This window comes from Chenopodium quinoa, unplaced genomic scaffold (assembly GCF_001683475.1).
Source record: "Chenopodium quinoa cultivar QQ74 unplaced genomic scaffold, ASM168347v1, whole genome shotgun sequence".
Classification (NCBI taxonomy): domain Eukaryota; kingdom Viridiplantae; phylum Streptophyta; class Magnoliopsida; order Caryophyllales; family Amaranthaceae; genus Chenopodium; species Chenopodium quinoa.
Window position 1 is genome coordinate 3,623,136 of NW_018744616.1, and position 7,507 is coordinate 3,630,642.

A 7,507-nucleotide genomic window follows, 5' to 3' on the forward strand; every position below is an offset into this window, starting at 1 on the left:
ACGTCTTTGAATTCTTTGAGCGTCGATATGAGGGTCGATTGCTCTTCCGAATTTAGAGTTAAGCCAATTTTGACTTCTCTTTTGTTTTCATTAGTTCCTATATTGATTGTTTCAGTTTCTTCAATGACAGGGTTCTTTTGTTCGCGTTCATTTATTAGTTCAACCAATTTATTAATATCTTCATTAGATTGATTTTTATAGCATTCCAAAGATTCAATAGAAGGCATATATTTGGAAATAGAGCTCATATTATTAGAATAAAAAGAAAGTACATTAAGAGAAGAATCCTTTTTGGGATTTTCGTTCATAAAACTAGAAAATAAAGACTCAGTAATGGCCACAAGGCCTAGATTCTCAGCTTCCCTAGAGTCTATAATAGATTCGTCATCCGATTCTTCAAACATCTTCCCTTCGCCTGTGACAATTTCCAGCTTATCGCCTTTGTGATTGGTCCACTTGAAAGATTTCCTCCACCCATGCTCCAAGGTCTCATTAGAAGGGGTGATCAATGAAGTTGGGTCAAAAGCTTCATCTTGGATGGCATTTTGATTGGTCATCGCAGCGACATGATTTTGTTCTAGTCCAAATAGCAAGTTAAATGCTTGTCTATCATAGCACCCTGGATTTGGGTATTTTGATTTGACGATACTAAAATCGTCATCCAAGAATTAGCAATTGTGAAATATTTTGAATCCAGGCTTCTTGATTCCTTCCAAAACTAGTGGTTCGGGAAAGTCATAGCATGGTTAGTCTTCTCCTTCCCTAACAAATTGTCCATTAAGGGTTTGTTGGTAGGATGGGAGTAAAGTGACTATCCCTTTTTTTGTTGTTGTCTCTACGTGCTTTGTTTTTCGCATCGTGAGACCTCAGTTCTTCTTTGGTTGGTTTATATCCCAATCCAAAGGAGAAGCTTTTCTTTGGGATAGGAAGGAAGAAAGATTTCTTCATTCCTATTCCTAAAGGCATCATAGGAAATTAACTACTCTTGAGTAAGACGTTTTTTACTATCCGGGTGGAATATGGATCAAGCTTGAAAGGTTCTTCAAAGTCTTCCTCCATTTCTATTGTGTAGATTGGCTCCGCGGCAAATCCCCACATGTCCTCTTCATCATTATCGTGTTTTATTTCAAAGAGTGATTGATCATTTATTGCTATTTTAAGTGGAGAAGCATGTATAGTCATAGGATGCCCTTGATAGTTCAACCTAATCATTTGATGAAGTGAGGATGGTATCGCACCAAGCTCATGTATTCAAGGACGTCCAAGTAGAAGGTTGAATGTAGGTTTTATGTCCATAACGTGGAATTCAACCATCTTTTGTATTGGGCCTGTAGTAATTGGTAGCTTAACAGTTCCACACACCGATCTTCTCGAATTGTCATAGGCCCAAATGCTTTGTGTTATTGATTGAAAATCTTTTTCTGGATTAAGGCCTAAATATTTTTCAGTTCGCAATGGGCATACATTTACAATTGACCCATTGTCTACCAAATTTAGAGGGATGTTGTATCCCTTGCACCCCACAGTTAAATATAATGCATTGTTGTGGGTAGTGTCTTTTGAAGGCAAATCATTATTAGTGAAAATGATTGATTTGTCAGATTTCTCGATAGTAAGCAAGCTAATGAGATATTGAGGGGTTGTGTCTTGAAATTCGTCGTCCCATAGTCCACATACTTCATTAGTTTCCCCTATGAGTATTGTGGATAGAGGTTCTCTTATAGGTGTGATATAGTTCAAAGGATTGAACATATCACTTCCCATATGGTCCTCATTGATGTGAAACACCCCTAAGGGGGATGCATTATTATTAGGTTTAGGGGTGGGAATTCTCCCATCGCCTACCAAATCTTGTATTTTATGCTTTAAGACAGAGCAACGCTCTGTATCGTGTCCATTGCCTTTATGATAAGCGCAATAAGCATTACCATCCCAATTAGCAAATCTTCTTTCTGGTGTAGTGGGTGGTGTTGGTCCTGTTGGTTCAAGTAAACCTTTTTCATTTAATTTCTCTAGCAATTCTTTATAGCTCACAGGAAATGGAGTAAATTTTCTTTCTCTTGTCCATCTTTTCCCAGGATCATTATATTGATTCGTGTTATTGTATTGCGTGGTGGTCGCAAATACGTTAATAAAGGATGATGAGCTATCATTCCCCTTCTTGTAGTTATTTTTAGGTTGATGATGATGATGGGGTTTATTTGCTTTTCTTTAGCAAGATCATCTTCAATCCTAGTAGCCACGGAATAGACCTTTTGAAAAGTGTCTAAACCAAGGTAACGTAGATGTTTGTTGTACTTTTCATGACAGTTGTCAATGAATTTTTGTACTAATTCGAGTTCGGGTGGCCTTTGGGCAAGGTGGGCCGCCTTTTCTCGCCATCTACCATAGAAAGTTAGGGAACCTTCATCGTCGCCTTGCTTTAGAATTTCGAGTTCACGTAGAGTGGATTTGAACTCTACATTACTCTCATATTGGGTAATGAAATCCGAAACTTCATCTTCCCATGTTGCCTTGAATTTTGGATCTAGCCCATAGTACCACTCTCTTGCGGTTGGGTCTAGAGATAAAGGGAAAGTCAAAGCATAAATCTTAGGATCAACTCCCTTTAATGCCATGGTGCCAGTAAAACACATTAAATGATTTTGTGGATTATATATTGGTCACCTTAAATATTAGCAAGTCCGTGGCTATAACTTTTCTGGTAAAGCAAGACCTGCGGGAGGAGCAAACTTTTCTGCATCGATGTACTTGTTCCCCATTGTGGAACGAAGAACTAGCTTCTCCAACGACTTTCCTTTGATGGATAATTGTTCCATCTTTTCTTGCAAGGCTAAGGCTTCAGCATTTTTCTTATTAGCCTTTTCAATTTTCTTAATTATTTTCTCCTCGGCTTCTTGAGCCTTTTCCTCTCTCAAACGAAGAATCTCCTCTTGAAATTCTTCAATGGTTGACATTGTTGTTGGACTAGGACTATTTGTCGAAGAAAAATGGTTTGAAAGGGATTGATCTTTGGATGGTAAACGTTGAAGGCGAGTGCCCGGGAGTCTTCTTTCCTAAGATTTGAAACCGGCCCTAAAAGAAGTACGAAAGAATAAGTAAACCAATACGCAAGATATATTCGAACGGATAACATCGCCCTTAACAATTCTTGAATAAAGATATCGTTTTGACAAGTCAATTTGTTTTTTGAAAAATCAAAAATTGATTCGTACAGTGGGCGCGCGCAAGTGATTCAGTTGCGCGCGGATGTCGCACGCAACGAAATGACTTGCGCTGAGAGGGGTCGCGCAACTCAATGAGTTGCGCGCGCCACCTGCTCGTATGATTTTTCTAATTCGAGCGCTTTTATTTCTTTTTTTTTTTTGCATTGTTCTTTTTGTTTTTTTATGTTACCCTTCAAATATGACTCTAAATCACGAAGAGACGACTTCGTAATTAGGAACCTAGACCAAACTAAAAGGAAAAAAAAAAGACTATCCTAACACGTTGCATATAGTCACATAGTCACATAAGCATGCCACAAGTCAAGATTCACGTATTGCCATTCTAAGGTCAAAAAAGGCTTGGGTGTCCAAGGTACCATATCTTAAGATACGACGCACAAATTAATCACTCAACGAGTTAACCTATGACATCGTCCTCCCAACATTTTGTTGGCGATATGGGTAGGATGATTGTTATTGATTTTGGGATAGAAGCCTAGTGTTGGAAACCCCTAGTGAATGAGTCAATCCCCAATGTTTAAGTGTGCTATACTTATGCATGATGCAATGTTGCTTGTTTGGTTTTTACTTTTGTGCAAAAGGAAGATATTATGCATTCAAATCTCGCTCTCTAACTAGAGATTATCCAAGTTAGTTCTTGTACAACCCATAGGCAACCTTGTGCTGGAAACCTTGAACCATAACTACGAACTAATCATGTAACCTCTAAGTCCCCAGTGGAGTCGCCACTGTAAGGAGGGTGATCCCATCGTAAGGGGTACTCTCCTTAAATTCCCATGGCCCTTTAAAAGACTAGGACTTTACACTTGTTAGGGTGTATTAGGATTTGAATTCCTGACTGTTTGGGGGACCTTGAATTAGAAATGATTCTATCGTATAGTATATACACACTTTTTTGTAAGGAACAAGTAGGAGTCGCCAATGAGTTTTAGGAAAACCCATAAACCTCGTTCATGCTTTTCTCCCAAGTAGAGTTCAAGGGATATTTAGCATGAATCATAAGTTTACCCATGCCCAAATTGGTCTACATAAACCAGAAATGAGTTTGGGAGCGAGGGTACTAAGATAATTTTCCCTTTAGACGGGAATCGCGATCCTAGCCCTAGTGCGGTCTCTACTAGCTCTTCATTTGCACAATTTCATCACCAAACAATATATGCAACGTGATACCTAAAACTATGTTAATTGATTTTATTTACACACATCAATTCACGTAGGAATTACATTGTAACGTCATTATTCTTTATTTAATCAAATTTGTGAAAAGAACAAGAAAATAAACAATATTCGCCTTGGCTTAAGTGATCAACCAACAATTATTTTATTCAATTCTAATATTTATTTAACAAAAGATACTATATGGAATTGATTAATTAATTATTTTAAAGGTGATGAAACAACACTAATTAATTAATTAAGGTTCTTTTAAACAAGAAAATAAACGTGATTTAACTAAGTGCTCGGGAATTTACCACTTCTCTTTGCTAGGTCCCCGTTTAGAACACTTATGGATTCCTTCTTGTTGGGGAACCTCCATTGTAGTAATAAAGTATCAAAGGGGTGATTGTTTAGGATGAGTGGGTTAGTAAGCACAAGTTCAAAAGTATTATGCCATCGTTTTGGGTTGCTTTTTGTGTGTTTAAGCCTCGGATTAGGATCTTATTTATAGGGAATGATTAGGTTTAGGGTTAAGAGCATTCTGCCGCAGCATGTGTCGCGCGCAACTGGATAAGTTGCGCGCGGCAGTCATGTGCAAGTGAATAAGTTGCGCGCGGATGATGCGCGCAGTTATTTGTCTTGCGCGCAGCTTTATGGTAAGATTCGATTTTCCAATATTTTGATATTCTGAATCTTTCGCGAGCGCGTCTCCAGAAGTTGCGCGCGACAGCTGAGCACGACTTTGTGAGATGCGCGTGACATTTTTCGCGGCAGCTTAAATTTTAACCTAGACGCTCCTAAATCCGTCATTATTGGGTTTTAAGCACGGGCTTAAGCCTAATTATGATCGGGTTTAGTTAATTGGACCTTATATTGGTCTTGTTCTTTTATTCGGGCTAGTCTTTTGTGTTTTGTCGCTTAACTAGTTATCCATAAGTATTCTTCACTTTGATCCAACGCGAAGATGGCTTTATTTATCGTCATTGCACTTCCTGTCAGGACCGGAGGCCAAAAGTAGATGTCTACACCAACCGCCATCTTGTAACCCTTATAGCGAGTAAGGATGAACCATCCAGTCCTACTTGATTTTGGGGTCCGACTGAGGTAGTGCATATGGGAAAAGGCTTCAAAGCCTGGCTCAACATCAAGCATCTCACGGGCAGTAACGAAGCCCATCATGTTGATCTAAGAGTTTAAGAGTTGTCAGATGCCCAGTTGGTACCCATATAAAATCCTCTCCACAGCTGGATGGAGAGGAAAATGAAGACCTACTTGGATGGCTGCCTCATAGCAGCCAAAACACTCGTCCCGGTAGCTGGACGCATCTGTCAAGACTATTGTTTCTACAGCATCCAAGACGCTGAGGAGAAAGACATGTCCCATGACATACTTGAAGATAAATTCCCTAAATTTTTCCACCATGGCCTTCTGCCTTCCCTCAGGCACATGTTAGAAGTAGGCGGCAAATTCCATCCGGTGCGAGGCAGACGGCTAGGCCTAGCCCTCACCCCTATCAATTGACAGGGAATCCCTCGTTGTTTCCAACTGGGAGTTCGCCTCCTCAGAAGCAATGGAGGTCCTATAGGTTGACGGCTCATAATTGTCGTCAAAGCTCTCGGACACCGAGTTCGAATTGGGGGGCTTGATGAATGGGGCTAGCAGCATCCTCCCTCAATTCTTCATTCGAGGCCAGATCAATTGGCCCGGAAAATCTTTGTTCTAATTCATCCCAGACTCCTCCAAAATTAAAGAACTAGGGGTACTTGGAGTACAAGGTGGGCGGTCTGAATTTCTCTTACAAGCGCCCTAAAGGACCTGTCCTAGTTCGTAATCCTGGTCGTTCTCTTCATCTGACCATTGTGTCCTTCACAGACACAGAGTCGGTCAGAGATGGGGAAGATGTGAATTCCAATAAGGATCAATTAGCACTCCTAGTTCTAGATTCAGCCATACCCGGTAACCGTTTTATCGCTAACCTAAGTCGTGCGCATGTGGGAAACAATTTTCGAAAAAGAAAAGAAAAAAGAAAAAATTGAGAGGAAATTAGACGGTTACCTTAGAGCTGGTTGTCGAAGGCCGCTTGAAAGATTCTTGATCGTCTGTAGGAACAGGAAGTCAGGTAAACATGATTTTTTGGTGTTGAATTTCCCAAAAAGGAGGCGGTCAGCAAGATTCTTCTCAGAAAAATACAAATTCTCCTAGTCAAAGACTCTCTCTTAAAGATTTTTCACTAATGTGTGAAAATGAGATGGGGGTCAACTCGTATTTATAGAGCGGTGAAAAATCTAGGGTGAAAAACCTAACTTTTACTCCATATAAACTGGTAAAAAAGCGTAAAAATGCATGCATGCCTGCCACTTGTCAGAGGCGTCACGTGGCACGCCATGTCACCCCTGTGAGGGGCTAATGTTTTGGGTATTTTAACCCTGCCACATGGTCCCCTCTAAGTGTGAAAGGTTATACCCAACGAAGGCCTCCAAATGGACCAACTCGAGGAAGGCACATGGTGGGAAGATACCCCTCGGGAATTAGCGGCCCTCACGGCCCAATTCCCGAGGTAACCGTGAAATGGCGCAGCCTTGTAGACACCCATTTGTGTATCCCCAAAAAAAAATTCGGTGATGAGTACCTTTCGCGTCTAATCATAATCGAATGAAGTGAAAGTGTGGAAAGTCTAGAGTTGCGGATAGTTTAAATTTCTTTTCTTTTCTCTTTGTTTTTGAAAACCTATTTTAAGAAAACAGAAAATCCAGTTTAGTTTGGTCCGTATCAAGGGTCCAATGATAGTGAGTTGGATGGGGTTTGAAAAGAGCTTTCCAACGATATATTATAAACCCAATTCTGATGAATAATGAGGATGTTATGGCCAAATTACTAAACTGGGTCCGGTTTGAGCCTTATATGCGGCCAAATAATCTAGAGGAGGATCTAATATGGATTTATCATTCCTAATGCAATTAGGATTGGTTTTAGTCTTCTAGATTCTTCTAGAAGGTTCTTTTCATTCCTAATTCAATTAGTGTTGATAAATTGACTTTTGTTGACTTTTTAGAGTTTTAATCAGAATAAAACAGTGTCTTTAAGGAAAATACGATTTTGTCCTACTGTACGGCTAAATTTTA